Source organism: Acomys russatus, chromosome 14 (genome assembly GCF_903995435.1).
Source record: "Acomys russatus chromosome 14, mAcoRus1.1, whole genome shotgun sequence".
In the NCBI taxonomy this organism is placed as follows: domain Eukaryota; kingdom Metazoa; phylum Chordata; class Mammalia; order Rodentia; family Muridae; genus Acomys; species Acomys russatus.
Genome location: NC_067150.1, coordinates 53,450,253 through 53,464,619, shown reverse-complemented (window position 1 = coordinate 53,464,619; position 14,367 = coordinate 53,450,253).

Here is a 14,367-nt window from a genome sequence, read left to right as displayed (position 1 = left end):
ACAGCAATTGGATGTGAAAGAGACAGATCAGGAATTTAAGGCTGGCCTCAGCTACATAGTGAGTTCAAGGCTAGACTGGGCTACATTAGAATCTGCCTTAAGAAAATGTTTGAGGGTTTTTTTAGATAAATACATTAAGAAAGAAAAAAGAAAAGAAGAAAGGAAGAAAGAAAGAAAGAAAGAAAGAAAGAAAGAAAGAAAGAAAGAAACTCAAATAGAACATTATGGGTTTTTCACCTCATTCTTTTTTTATTATTTACATCCTGGTCATAGCCCCACCCCTCCTCACCTCCCAGCCCCACCCTCCCCCTTCCCCATTCTCCTCCCCTAGTCTTCAGAAAAGGGGAACCCGTCTTCCCATCCACCCCAGCCCATCAAGTCGCATCAGGACTGAGAGTATCCTCCTCCCCGTGGCCTGGCAAGGCAGTTCCTCCAGGGGCAAGTAATTGAAAAGCTGGCAAGAGAGCCCATGTCAGAGATAGCCCCTGCTCCCCTAACTAGGGGACCCACATGAAGCCTGAGCTGCCCATCGGCTACATCTCTGTAGGGGACCTAGGTCCAGTCCATACAAGGTCCTTGGTTGATACTTCAGTCTCAGCAGGACCCTCTGGGCCCTGGTTAGTTGGCCCTGTTGGTCTCGTGAAGTTTTATCATGTTTTAAAAGACTATCTGACACACAATAGGTGTGCCTTTTTTTGTTTGTTTGTTTGTTTTTGTTTTTGTTTGTTTGTTTTGAGACAGGGTTTCTCTGTGTAGCCTTGGCTGTCCTGGGCTCTCTTTGTAGACCAGGCTGGCCTCGACTCACAGAGATCCATCTGCCTGCCTAGGTGTGCGCCACCACACCCAGCTCCTGACACACTTTTTCAAATGACAGAAAAATAACTGGTAGCCTGGTGAGATGGCCGGACAGATAAAGGCATTTACCACCAACACTTACCTAGGTGCTACCCCAGGACCCAGATGGGGAAAAGAGAGACCCAATTCTTCTGAAATGTTCTCTGACCTCCACATACCCTCACCTCCCTTTCTCTTCCCTTTCTCCTTCCCTTCTATTCCACTCCTACATGACTCTCTCACCCACAGGGGCTCCAGCCCAGTGGCCAGGCCTTACTCGGGGTGTCCTTCTCCCATGTCCTTGACCCCTAGGCCCTACAGAAGCAATGGAGCATCTGGCAGGCTAGCCATATTAAGGCTCCATCCCAGCCAGCTGCCAAGGGTACTCTGTGTCCCTACACTCTGCTTTCACCTGAGCTCCCCAAATCCTGGGAGATGCTCAACAGTTATGAGTGTTCACTGTTCCTCCGGAGGACCAGAGTTTGGTTCCCAGCACCCATAGCAGGCAGGTCACAAAGCCTGTAGCTCCGGCTCCAGAGGAATCCTATGCCCTCTTCTGGCCTCTGTGGGCACAACCACACACATTCCTGACACACCCATTGTAATCATTTGAATCAAAAACGTGCCCCCACAGGATCATCAGGAGTGGCATTATTAGGAGGTGTGGCCTTGTTGGCAGTGTGACCCTATTAGAGGAAGTGTGTCATTGGGGGTGGGCTTTGTGGTTTCAGATGCTCCAGCCCGGCTGAGTGACATTCTCTCTTCCTGCTGCCTGCAGATCCAGATGTAGAACTCTCAGCTCCTTCTCCAGCACCGTGTCTGCCTTCATGCCTCTGTGCTCCCTGCCATCATGGCAACGAACAAAACCTCTGAAACTGTAAGCCAGGCCCCCAAATTAAGTGTTTTCCTTTATAAGAGTTGCCATGGTCACAGTGTCTCTTCACAGCAATAGAAACCCTAACTAAGACACACATAAATAAAAAAAAAATAAGCCTTAGAAAGACTTCGACCAGGTATGGGTTGCTCATGGTGATATTTTAAATCCATGTATTGATGCATGGCTTATACAGTTAAAAAAAAATGTAGAGATTGGCTGTCACGTCAGTTTAGCTCAGTGGGTAATATCACTGCTAGGCAATCATGCGTGCATGAGTGAAAAGCTGTATATGATGGGGTACACCTGTCCCCCACTGCACTGGGGAGCAGTGGGAGTGAAAACAGAAGATCCCTGGGGTTTATTGACCAATCAGACTATCTGAAATATTTCCAGGTTCAGTGAGGAACCATGTCACCAAAAATAAGGTGAAGAAGGATAGAGGAAGACCTGTGACATTGACAGCTGGCCTCCACACGCATACCCATGGGCACTCATAGCTTCATTTGGGCATTCGCTATATACAGAGACAGGAGATCCCAAGTGCTCAAGTGAATGTATTTCAGACAGTGGCCAAGGGGTGGGCCAACCAGTGTATAGGGGGAAGAGTAATGCTCGGATATGGGGGTATTACTCTTTATCTTTAGGCCCAGGCCTAAATGATCTAAATATTAAAATGATAGGTCCACGAAAGCCTGAGGCTGGCCTGAAAAGCCTGCAGGGATAATGGGTGGGTGTAAAGAGAAAGTTCTGGACACAGGGGACCAAATCCAACATGACGCAATTTCAGATGCCCCACCTCTCACATCTCCACCTCCTACACCACCACCTCTCACACCTCCCACTCCTATACCTCCCACACCTCACCTCCCTCACCTCCATCTCCCACAGTCACTTTGGTTTCAGAGCAAGAGATCTGGTTCCGTTTGAAAATCTGGCCTGCCTGAAGAGGTACACGCTACCTTTGAGTCCCCAGACTGGAAATGCTGGTGACAGCTACCCTAACTCCCTCTCTGAAAAATGAGCAGGTGGCACTCACGGTCCCTTTCCTCTGTTACAACCCCGCCCTCCTCTGTGTGTCTCTCCCTCTTCCTTTTAGCTCAAAAGAGATGGATGACTTACAAAGAGCAAATGAGTCAGAAATAGGGAAGCAGAAAAAGAGAACGATTTTGCCAAGTTATTATTCAGAGGTGCTCTCCGGGACCGAGAACAAGAGCGACCCCATCAATCACACGGCAGAACACCGGGGCGGGCGATCTGTGCTGTCAGCAGACAGCCACTGCATGAGCAAGCAGGCCAGGAGCCTTGGGCTACCTGCTAGCCACCACAGAGGAAGGAGACCGCGTGGACAGGCAAAAAAGAGACAGTTAGCCCAGGGGTCAGAGGAAATATTGCTGGAGTCCCCTACAAGTCCTACTCTAGGCCAGGTTCAAAATAGGAGCAAGATGAGGCCAGTAGGAGCTCAGTCTGGAACCTGCACCCCTTGGCTCCACTGAGGGAGGGAGGTAAACATGACCTCATCTGACCAGATGGAGCCCTAAAACATGCTCACCCTGAATCCCAGCCTCAGCACATCGGGTACATCCTGAATAGACGAAAACAAGATCAGGAGAGCACGTGAGGGTTTTTTTTTTTTCCCCTTATATTTTTATTACATACGTTAAACCTTACTTTATCATAATTTTGATGTATAGGTTAGCCCTGCATATTGAGTTGTGATTTTAATCTCCTTGGGGACAGGAACAGGTTTCTTTTAATGTACACACAAATCCTTCACAGAGACATTTGTAATATAAGCACATAGGAAGGAGAAATGGGCAGAGGGCCAGAGCCAACTGAGTGGCCCAGAGCTGCAGCCCCTTTCTGCTTTTTTTTTTTTTGTCACTATGGTGTTATTAAATAGATGAGTCTGTCTGCTGGAGTTCCGATAGTGGACAGAAAAATCAAGATCCCTGCTCTGAGGTTCCTCATCTGTAAAACAGGAGATAACAGTGGCTCAACCCAGGAAGGGAATAAATGAGAAAAGCATCTGTGTACACAGTGTGCTTAAAGTAATGCTTGGCGGAGAGTGAATCTTAGCTGGGGTCTTTATTGCCGTGGTAAAACACCATGGTCAAAAGCAAGTAGGGGAAGAAAAAAGGTTCATCTCATCTTGTAGCTTTTAATTTCTCATCAGGGGAGGGCAGGGAAGGAGCTCAAGGTAGGAACCTGGAGGCAGGAGCTGATGCAGAGGCCATGGAAGGGTGCTGCTTACTGGCTTGCTCCTCAAGGCTTGCTCAGCCTGCTTTCTTATACACCTAGAACCACCAGCGCAGAGGTGGCTCCACCCACAATGATTGAGCCCTCCCACGTCAATTATCAATCAAAAAATGCCCCACAGGCTTGCTCACAGGCCAATATGATGCAAGCATTTTCTTAATTGAAAGTGCCTCTTCCCAAATGACTCCAGCTTGTGTCAAGTTGACATGACAGCACAGAATGAGTTTCAGTACACACTGCTGTTCTCTTCTCTTTGTCATCATCACCATCTTCTTTATTATATTCTGTCTTCTTTATTGTTCCAGAACCTACGGAGTTAGCAGACGGAAGCTAAGGAAACACAAAGACATGGTGCTGCTCCTCCAGGCAAGTGCTGTGATAAAAGAACGCGTGGAAGGAAGTGTGATCCCAGGGAGGCGCCAGGAGCTGGAGGCAAACCCCAGAATCTACTTCCTGAGAGGCAGTGATGGATGTCAGGAAGCTGGGAGAATGCCGGGGTGTGTAGGCCACGGCGGTGTGTACTTGTCAATCAGCAGAACTTGGGAGGCGGCAGCAGGAAGATCTGGGCTACATAGCAACACCTTGCCTGACACATCAAGGAAGGGTAGGGAATATTTGCAGGAGTTTGTTTATTTTTATATGAGATAGAGTCTCATATGGTCCAGCCTAGCCTCAAACTCACTATGGAGTTGAGGAAGACCTTAAATTCCTGACCCTCCTACTCCCCTCCTGAGTGCTGGGATTACAGGCAGGTCCCACAACACCTGGCTTTACCTGGTGCTGGTTATCAAAGCCAAGACCTCCTGCATGTTAAACAAGCCCTCAGCTAACTGAGCTACATCCCCAGTTCTGGAGTTTTACCTTTGATTTCTGGGTGGATAAAGGTCTAAGTGTGGGAGTGCAATGAGTGTGATTGAGCGTGCATGGGCCCTGTGTGCTCAGTAGCTGTCAATCATCCTTCCAGATCCTGTCCACTCTGACTTGACAGATGTTAATTCAATGACAATGGTGATTCAGGAATTTTTGTACACTGGAGCTCTTCAGCTGGGTGGTCCGAATGGATTCTAAATCTTGCATGTCCCCTTCCTCAGTCCCATGGTGACCCAACCACATTTGGGGGCCTCATCAACCTTTCTTTCCCAGAGAGTACACCTGGCTCTGGGGAGTCAGCAAAGGCAGCCTCTAGGGGTGTGGAGTGCACAGGGACCAGCCTGTGATCCTTCCTGATGTCTTTCCTAATCCAGCTGTGGGAGGCAGAGCATCAGGGAGCCTCTCCAGCCTGCAGCCTGCATTGTGAATTCCAGGGGTAATGCATGCTCTCTTTTCTCCTGATTGCTGTGGAAATCTCCTGCCTGTTTAGCAAATGTGAGCTGCACTTTCCCGGCCTGTGCTCTCCTGACTCTGCCCCTCTCCTCCAGAAGAGATAAACAAGAAAACATCTAAGGAGAGGTCTCAGCTCTGAGGACACGTGACTCCAAGGGGAAGATGCTACAGCCTCAGGGACAGGAAGCAGAAAGGCTTGGCAAAGCACCTGTCCCACGACCCAACTCTTCTCTCCGTCCTCCCTCGAATCCCTATGACATCATCTGAAGCCTTCACTTCTCCATTAGAGAGTCATTCATGCAGCCATGAGCGCTGGTCCAGGCAACGGGGACCATAGTAAATCATGGCCCCAGACAGAAATGACAGGCCCCTGTGTCATTATCATAACACCAGTGCCAGCCCAGGAAACTGATGCCAGCATAGGGCCTCATCAAGGACAAGAGCAGGGCAGGGCCAGCTGTCCCCTCTGAGAGGAGGAGTGGAATGCCACCATCTTAGGAATGGCAAGGGGCCTGGTGGGGCTCTATGAATGAACATAGGTCCCAGCATGGACCAAGGCATGTATGTGCAGAGTAGAGCTATCTTGGGGATGGCTAAGGCCAAGTCAGGAGACCCTAAGAAACAGAATGTAAGTGTGGTGATGGGGATTTAAGTCAAGCTGAGGTGTTCTCACTTCAACCCTAACCTGTAAGAACCCCCCTGAAAGCTTTTAAAGCAAGGGCCTGTGTACTATAACCCCCTGGGGGGCTGGGGGAGGGGAGCCACATCTGTATTGAAGAGTGTACAAACTGACATTTTAGCGCTTCCTGATTGGAGAGTTAGAATGTTGCATATTGAGAGTCAAATCATCTCAGTTCATTAGCAGCTGACCTCTATTTCTGACCAACGTCTTTATGGCCATTGACAACTTTTGAACTGCGTTCACTTAGCAGACTGCCGCTTTCCACCAACCTAAAACCTGAGAACGCCATTAAATAGCATCGAGAACTAATGACAGAAATGTCTTCTCTGTGCTGTAACCACCTACTTGATGTCCCCCATCAATATAGTTGGTAAATGCTCTGATTGGCAATTTTCTATTGTCCTGTATTGACTATTATTGACTGTATTCCACTGACTATATGAACCATGTAAGCGTTCCACTCTGGATGACCTGAACCATGCTCCCTGTCTGTGATCACTCATACCTGGCTCGGAAGAGACTGTGTCTTATCCCTTTGGGAGAACTTTGCATTGCTGAGTGGATTTGATCCCATGAGGCATGGCTGAGATCCGGATGGGTCTGGGCACTACCCAGCTATGTGTGTTCTCCAGAAGGGGATGTGCGCTGGGCAGGTGGGAACATACTCACTCCAGTGCCTTCATTTGCTGGTGGTTGCTACCAAGTCTTTGTAAGGGGTGGGGGGTTAGTTTTGGTTTCCTTTTGTTTTTGAGGGGCAGGGTCTTGCCATGTAACCCAGGCCCCACAAACACTGTTAAGAACAAGTTTATTTGTAAGCAACTGAACTCCCAACTACCTGTGCCCTAAGCAATGCAGACAATTACTCAGTCTGCAAAGGATTGTACAGTGGTGGCAACATACCAGAGACTGTTCTAGAAGCTGTGGGTACTATGATGAAAGCGTCCCTTCCTGCTCTCAGAGGCCAGGAAGGTGGCCTAGGCCAGGGAAGCCTCGGCCTATGTGTGGTGCCCCAGGAGGCTGTCTCCTGGCCATAGGATGGCTATGGATGCTGGAGATGTTGGCCAAGCAAGCAAGAGAGGTGGCAAAGCCTTATCTGTTTCTTCCTGTTCCCTTCAGATCCTTCGTGACTTTCTATCTAAGGGAGAACAGAACGTTGGCTGCACTAGAGTCACTGTTTATTACCTAGGGTCACCCAGATTGTCTCAGGGTTAGGTCGGCAAGGGAGAAGGGAAACAGACTCATGGCAGTTTGAATAAGAATGCTCCCCATAAGCGCATATGTTTGAATTTTTGGTTTCCAATTAGCAGAACTGTTTGGGAAGGATTAGGAGGTGTGGCCTTGTCAGAGAAGATGTGTTAGTGGGGTTGGGCTTTGAGGTTTCAAAAGCCCACCCCAGGCCCAGTCTTTCTCTTTCTGTCTGCCTGCAACTTATAGATTAGACGTGAGATCTCAGGTACTGCTCCAGTGCTGTGCTTGTCTGCCTGCTCCCGTACTCCCCACTGTGATTGACAGTCCTGGACTAACTCTCTAAAACTGTAAGCAAATCGCCAATTAAATGCTTTCTTTTAAAAGTTACCTTGGTCATGGTGCCTCCTCACAGAAATAGAACAGCAACAAAGACAGAGCCCATGTAGTTTGAGGGTGGGTTTCTTTCTCTGTTATTATGGAGTTAGACAGACGCTGGCCAAGACCCCATAGGTCAATCTTAGTGGGATTGTCCAATCAACAGCAACACATTCTCAAGGTGGCAGCAGATGAAACTCAAGATCAGGCAGAACCACTGAATCAGTGTTACCTGTTTACTGAGGTCTTTTCAATGCACTGGGTAGGTAGGACATATGACAGGGAAGGAATGACCGGGCCTCAGGGGATTTTCAGACAGGCCAGAGATAGCACACTGGAAACAACCTGTGTCCATGAGAAAATGAAAGAGGATATTCGGGAGCTAGGCATGATGGCGTTGTACCCCACCATCCTAGCATTCCGGAGGCCAAGGCAGGAGACTCATTAAGCTTAAGGTCAGCTTGAGCCATAGAATGAATTCAAGACTAAACTGGGAGACCTGAGATGCTGTTTCCAAGTGAAAAGTGAAAAGAGGGCTGAAGATGCAGTTCAGCAGTGATTGTTCGCTTAGCATGCACAACTCCTGGGTCCATCTCCAGTATGGGGGTCGAGGGAGATGGGAAACCAAATCAGGAACAGTAGCACACCTTGCAAGTTACTGGGAGGCCAAAACAGGGAAAATATTCCTTGCAGCTTAAAGGTTCTGTTTGTACTTAAGATAGTTAAAAATAAGTTCCTTTTTATCCTGTGAAGGTTAAGATTTCTGTTGGTAATCCTGTGTTAAATCCTTACAATAAAGAACAAGCTCCTGTTTGTCCTGTGTTAAGTCCTTGAAAGTTAAATATTCTATTTGTAATTAAGAATAAGTTTCTGAGGGGGAAAAAAAAAGAATAAGTTTCTGTCTCTTAGATCTGAGGTAAACTGCAAAACATGTTTTTCAACCTACACTAAACTTGAGACCCCATTCGCATGACATATACCCTTGCCTTTCTTCCTTCCTTCCATCCCACTGTATCTTTTTAACAATGTATAACAGCCAACTCTCATCTCTGGTGAGCACTTATCTCTCCTATAAAAAGAGCTTTAAGCTGGGCTTTGGTGGCGCACGCCTTTGATCCCAGTGCTGGGGAGGCAGAGACAAGCGGATCTTTGTTGAATTCAAGGCCAGACTGGTGTACAGAGTGAGTTCCAGGACAGCCAAGGCTACATAGAGAAGCCGTCTCAGAAAACAAAACAAGATACTTCAAGAGGCCGGCAGAGGCTGCTTTCTCAAATCCCGATTTAGGGAGGGACAGCCAGCTGGCCAGTGCAGCTTTAATTAGATAACCTTGGATTTGGTCTTTTCTCCTTGCAATTCTCAGGATTAACAGTGTTTGCTGAGCTTATGCATGGAGTAAGTTGGGTAGAAACAGAAACTAAAACACTTAGCTAAGATTTTAAGGGAGATGCTGTCACGTGCCTTTCTCCGCCCAGAGCCTGGGCACCTGTCACTGACCTTGCTACCCCTCAGGAGTGTCCCCCATCTGTAGTCATGGTTCTCTGAGCCAGATGTGGGCCTGGCCTTGCTGGATTCCTGGCTTGAGGCTCCCATCCGGTGTTACCCAGATCCTCCCAGCTAGAGAATTTCAAAACTCCACCAGGCATGAGGATGGGAGGGGAGGAAACTTGAAAGACATTCGCTGCCTTAGCGTGCCCTCTCAGTCCTCTAGGCCTAAGCCATTAACCGTTTAATTGGCTGTGAGTTTGGCTGCTGCTTCTATGTCTACTCCTCATCACTTTGGGAAGGGCCCGGATAAGGGTCCCCAATTCCATGCTGTCCAGGGGAGGCATAAAAGGACTCTCTGCAAACAGCTGCTGCAGCATTCCTCCCAGATGGAGCCCCAGACCCATCACCAACAGGTGCTAAGAGGACACTCACCCCAAAAAGACTCTGCTTTCACAGACACACTCAGCACTTGGTCCTGAGGGGATTATGCAACATCTAGCAAATTGTATCAGACCAGATTGGCTGGTGAGAGAAAAAGGTCAGGAAATAACCAGCTTTTCTGAGGTTACACTACAGGTGCCCCATTAAAAACAAACAAACAAACAAACAAACAAACAAACAGACCCCCTCAGAAGATTACCCAGAAGCCTGGGGGACCCGAAGATGAGAGACAGGAGAAAAAGAGAAGCTGAGCAGTGTGTGCACAATGAAACGAAGAGAGATGGAGCTGGAGACGGGAGGGTAGTGGTGAGCGGCCTGGTGTGAGTAGCTTGCGCTGCCACCTGAGGCTATGGTGAGGTCCTGGCCCATGCTTCTCCCAAGGACCATGTCTGGTTCTGCGGTTCCGCAGCAGCATGGGGCTCTGTTGATGTCCCTGGTACACATGACTACCAACGGCCACGCAGATGTCTGGGGTCTGGGATGATGCCTGGCACCATGTTGATGCCCAGAGGATGAGCAGAGCTGGCTCTGCACCTTTCAGGGCAGCGCAGTAGAGCTGACCCTGGTTTCGGGGCGGGGGTTTGGGTAAGCCAGCCTCTGAGGGTGTGGGCAAGAAAGAGCTGGCCCTGCCCCTTGTGAGAACAGTGCTGGAGAGATGGCCGCAATGGCCTGAGTGCAAGAGAGCTGGCAGGCTGACCAAATCAGCTATTACCCAGGCCAGCTATTACCCAAAATGCTGGAAGATTTGAAATGGCCCACCCCAACATCTACACCATCTATGAACTGCTGAAGTGCATGAAGGGGCCAGTTTCGTATAGCTGTTTGGGCAAAGGGTACTGTGGGACACACTGTAATACGTTGTAGCCTTCGTGGTGAGACGGGTTGGGTTTTTTTTTTAATGTATTTTGTGTTTATTATTTTTATATTTTGTTTTCTTTTGGGGGGGAGGTTGCAAGGGCAGAGGTCAAATATGGAGGGATGAGGAAATGGGTGGGAATGAGGTGCACGATGTGAAATTCACAAAGAATCAATAAAAAGTTAAACAAAAATTTAAAAAAACCCAACTAAACAAAAATCCCCCCAAATCAAAACCACCTCAGTACGTACACTGTACAATTTTAAATGGTTTTATCTTTATTATTTTTAATTATGCATATATGTGTGACAGGAGGTGTCAGATCCCCTAGGTATGGAGTTACAGAAGGCTATAAGGTGCCTGATATGAAGGCTGAGAATTGAACTCAGGTTCTCAAGCGGAGCAGCAAGACCATTTAATCTGCAGGTCATCTCTCCAGCTCAGACTGGCTATGAACTCTGAATGTGGCCAAAGATGACCTGAACTTCTTCTCTCTTCCTGCTGCCTTCACCTCTCAAGTGCTAGGCTTGTAAGTGTGTGCCACTATTTTCAGTTTATGCCCCATGCTGCTGATCAAACAAACCCAGAGTTCCATGCATGCTAGGCAAACGCTCTGCCAACTGACCCCACGCTCAGCCTGGGGGCCATTGCTTGGCATCCAGCTAATAACTTGCAAGTGTCTCATCTTTCTCTTGATCTGCTCACTTTCCTGCCCCTCCCTACCAGCTAGTCTCTGAAGCGGTGCCTGCATTGCCCTTCAAAATCCAGCCCTGGAGAGTGTGCTCTGCTTCCCTTCTGAACTCATGCTTATTGGGCTACTCTGTGTGTGTGTGTGTGTGTGTGTGTGTGTGTGTGTGTGTGTGTGTGTGTGTCCACTGTTGTGACATGCCCCTCGAAAGGAGAATGACTAAAGACAGGCTCACCATGTCTTACATGTATGTTTAATTGGATCCAAGGGGTGGTTCTTTTCATGTGAATTCAGATGGGCCCTAGGTCATAAAGGGCACTACACGGAGTGTCCAGGATGGACACTGGCATGACAGAGTTCTTGGTGAAGGTTCAGCAGCTGCCTTAGCGGGGACTCTAGGACAGCTGGTCTACTCTCTCCTCTCCATACATTCTCCAGATCTCTCGTTTACATGGGGTTCTTTCTGTGTAGTATCCAGACCAGAGACTTAGCCTCTTCCAGATTGGTTCTTGGATCCCCCAACATGCACCCAGAAACCTCCACGGCATCCTAGGGTAGGCTCAGAACTGGTCCATAGACATTTCTATCAGTTCTTACAGTAAAATCAAATCACAAGCCTGCCAGGATTTGATGGTGGTGGGTGGTAGAGAAATGCAGAGAAGGCCTTGGCTAAGGGAGAGGGGTCTGGGTTACAAGAAGAGAGCATAGAGTCCTTACTTCCTATTGAGAATTGCTGAGTCACATTTTGTGTAGGCTGCAGGCTTGTTTCTAGAATGCTAAGCTTTCTACAAAAGCCAAGCTGTCTCTTAAACTATTTTTATCAAGAACAAGAACACACACATACACACACACACACATACACACACACACACACACACTGCCATTGGAATGATGGCACCACCCCACGCCCTGTAAGAATTTTTAAATTGAAGACTGAGGAGCTGGCTCAGCAGGGAAGAGTATGTTTCCTGGGTAAGCATGGGGACCTGAGCTCAGGTTCTTAGCACCCACAGAAAACTCTGAGAGTAGAAGTGTGCATCTGCAACCCCGGAGCTTTGGGCAGTGGCAGGCAGGTCTGGAGGCTTCCTGGCCAGTCCCGTTCAATTGTGACCTCAAGCTTCAGTGAGAAACCCTGTCTTAAAAAAATACATTGGTGAGACCAGTCAGGCACTTTCAGGCAAGCCTGACTACCTGAGCTCAGATCCCAGAACCCACAGAGTCAAAGGAGAGGACTGACTCCCACAAGCTGTCCTCTGACTGACACACACACCACACACACACACACACACACACACACACACACAAATAATTAAATGTAAATTATATCCAGGTGGTGGTGGCTCACGCCTTTAATCCCAGCACTCAAGAGGCAGATGCAAGCAGATCTCTGTGAGTTTAAGGCCAGCCTGGTTGACAGAGAGAGTTCCAGAACAGCCAGGGCTACACAGAAAGATCCTGTCTTGAAAAACAAACAAACAAAACCAAAAAAGTAAAATTTAAATAATAAGGTAGAGAAAAAACTCTATGGGAAAATGCACATATGTCTACACCATACACATGCACATGTGCATGTACACACACACACACACACACACACTATAAACTTTTTGAGATCGGGAAGGTGGTATGTGTGTTGCAGTGCAGAGCACATGCACCGCTGTTTTCAGTGGTTCACTTAAAAGATGTCTGGCTTAAAGGCACTGTCTCTGCTCTATCAATTTCTACCCCATTTGCCGGTGAAGAGACTCCAGGGTTAAGTAACCGCCCAACATGGTAGAGTTCATCTAACCCAAAAGAATGATCATAAGATGACTGAAGATCTATAGAAACGGAGATCCTGGGCTGAAGGTGTAGCTCGGTTGGTAGAGGGCTTGCTTAGTGTGCATGAAACCCTGGGGTCTTCCCATAGCACGGCATAAACTGACCTAGCATGGTGGCACATCTGTAATTCTAGCACCTTAGGAGTTGAAGGCAAAGGCAGGAGGATTAGAAGTTCAAGGTCATCCCCAACTATATACCAGTTCAAGGACAGTCTGGACAACAGGAGAACCTGCTTCAAACAACAACAACAACAAAACCTATGATACTCAAAAGTGAAATTCCTGGCAGGGTATCTTAGCCACGACCCCAATTCCTCAGTAGAAATTCAAGCTCAGAAATACGAGGACTACCAACCCAGATTACTTTGTTAAGCAAAAGCTTCCTTCATAAATCAAGGGGGAAAAACTTCCCATGCTAAACACTGTGGAGGATGCCTGAAGGAGTTCTATGTACAGAACAGAAAGATAGAAATATCTATAAGGTCACAGTAAACCATAAACTGCTTTAGAACAGTAAATAAGAAAGTAGCAAACATAGAAACAACAAAGATGGTTCAACATACACAAATCAATAAATCTGATAGATCTGACACATAGTGGGGGTATGTTGAATGTTCACCTCCAAACTTCCCACAGCCCATATCCTTGGCTTAAAGAATGCAGCCGTGGCCCCATTTGGTGGGCATGACTGACTCATTTTCCAAGTGGATGGGAGGCCTGGAGGGCTGCTCAGGAGGGCTTGTTCCCTCTACTGCGTGCCTCTCCTCACTGGCATCGCACACAACAGTCGTCTGGTTTTGAGCAATCTGTTCCTGGAAAGCCGAGGGAAGGAACAGATTGACGCATTGCCTGTGTGTGGCCGAGCGATTTATTTTTAATGTGACTAAACAAGACACACACCTGCCTATGGAAACACAGTCACATTGATGCATCGGGGACTCAGATGGCCATTCAGGCAAAGAAAAGGCAGATGGGGGCAGAAAAGAAGAGGGCTAAAGAGAGGAGAGGAATGGGAGAGAAGAAAACGAAGAGAACATAGAAGAGGAGGAGAGGGAAGAGAAGAGGACAGGAGGAGAGGGGAGGGGAGAGGAGAGGAGGGGAAGGGAGAGGAGGGGAAGGGAGAGGAGGGGAAGGGAGAAGAGGGGAGGGGAGGGGAGGAGAGGGGAGGGGAGGAGAGGAGAGGGGAGGGGAGGAGAGGGGAGGGGAGGGGAGGGGAGAGGAGGGGAGAGGAGGGGAGAGGAGGAGGGAGGGGAAGGGAGAGAAGGGGAGGGGAGGAGGGAGGGGAAGGGAGAGGAGAGGAGGGAAGAGGAGGGAAGAGGAGGGGAGGGGAAGGGAGAGGAGAGGAGGGAAGAGGAGAGGAAAGAGAAGATACAACCTAGGCTAGCTCCTAACAGCTGAGGGTTTTGGTAGCATCTGTCAAGTGGCCTGCGTGCCCTTCACTTAGCATTATTGGTACTTAAAGTCTCATATTCAGACTGTCATTCCCGTGGCCAGCATAGGTAGCATGCTTCGCCCCACACTGCCAACGCAGCAGGAGGTGC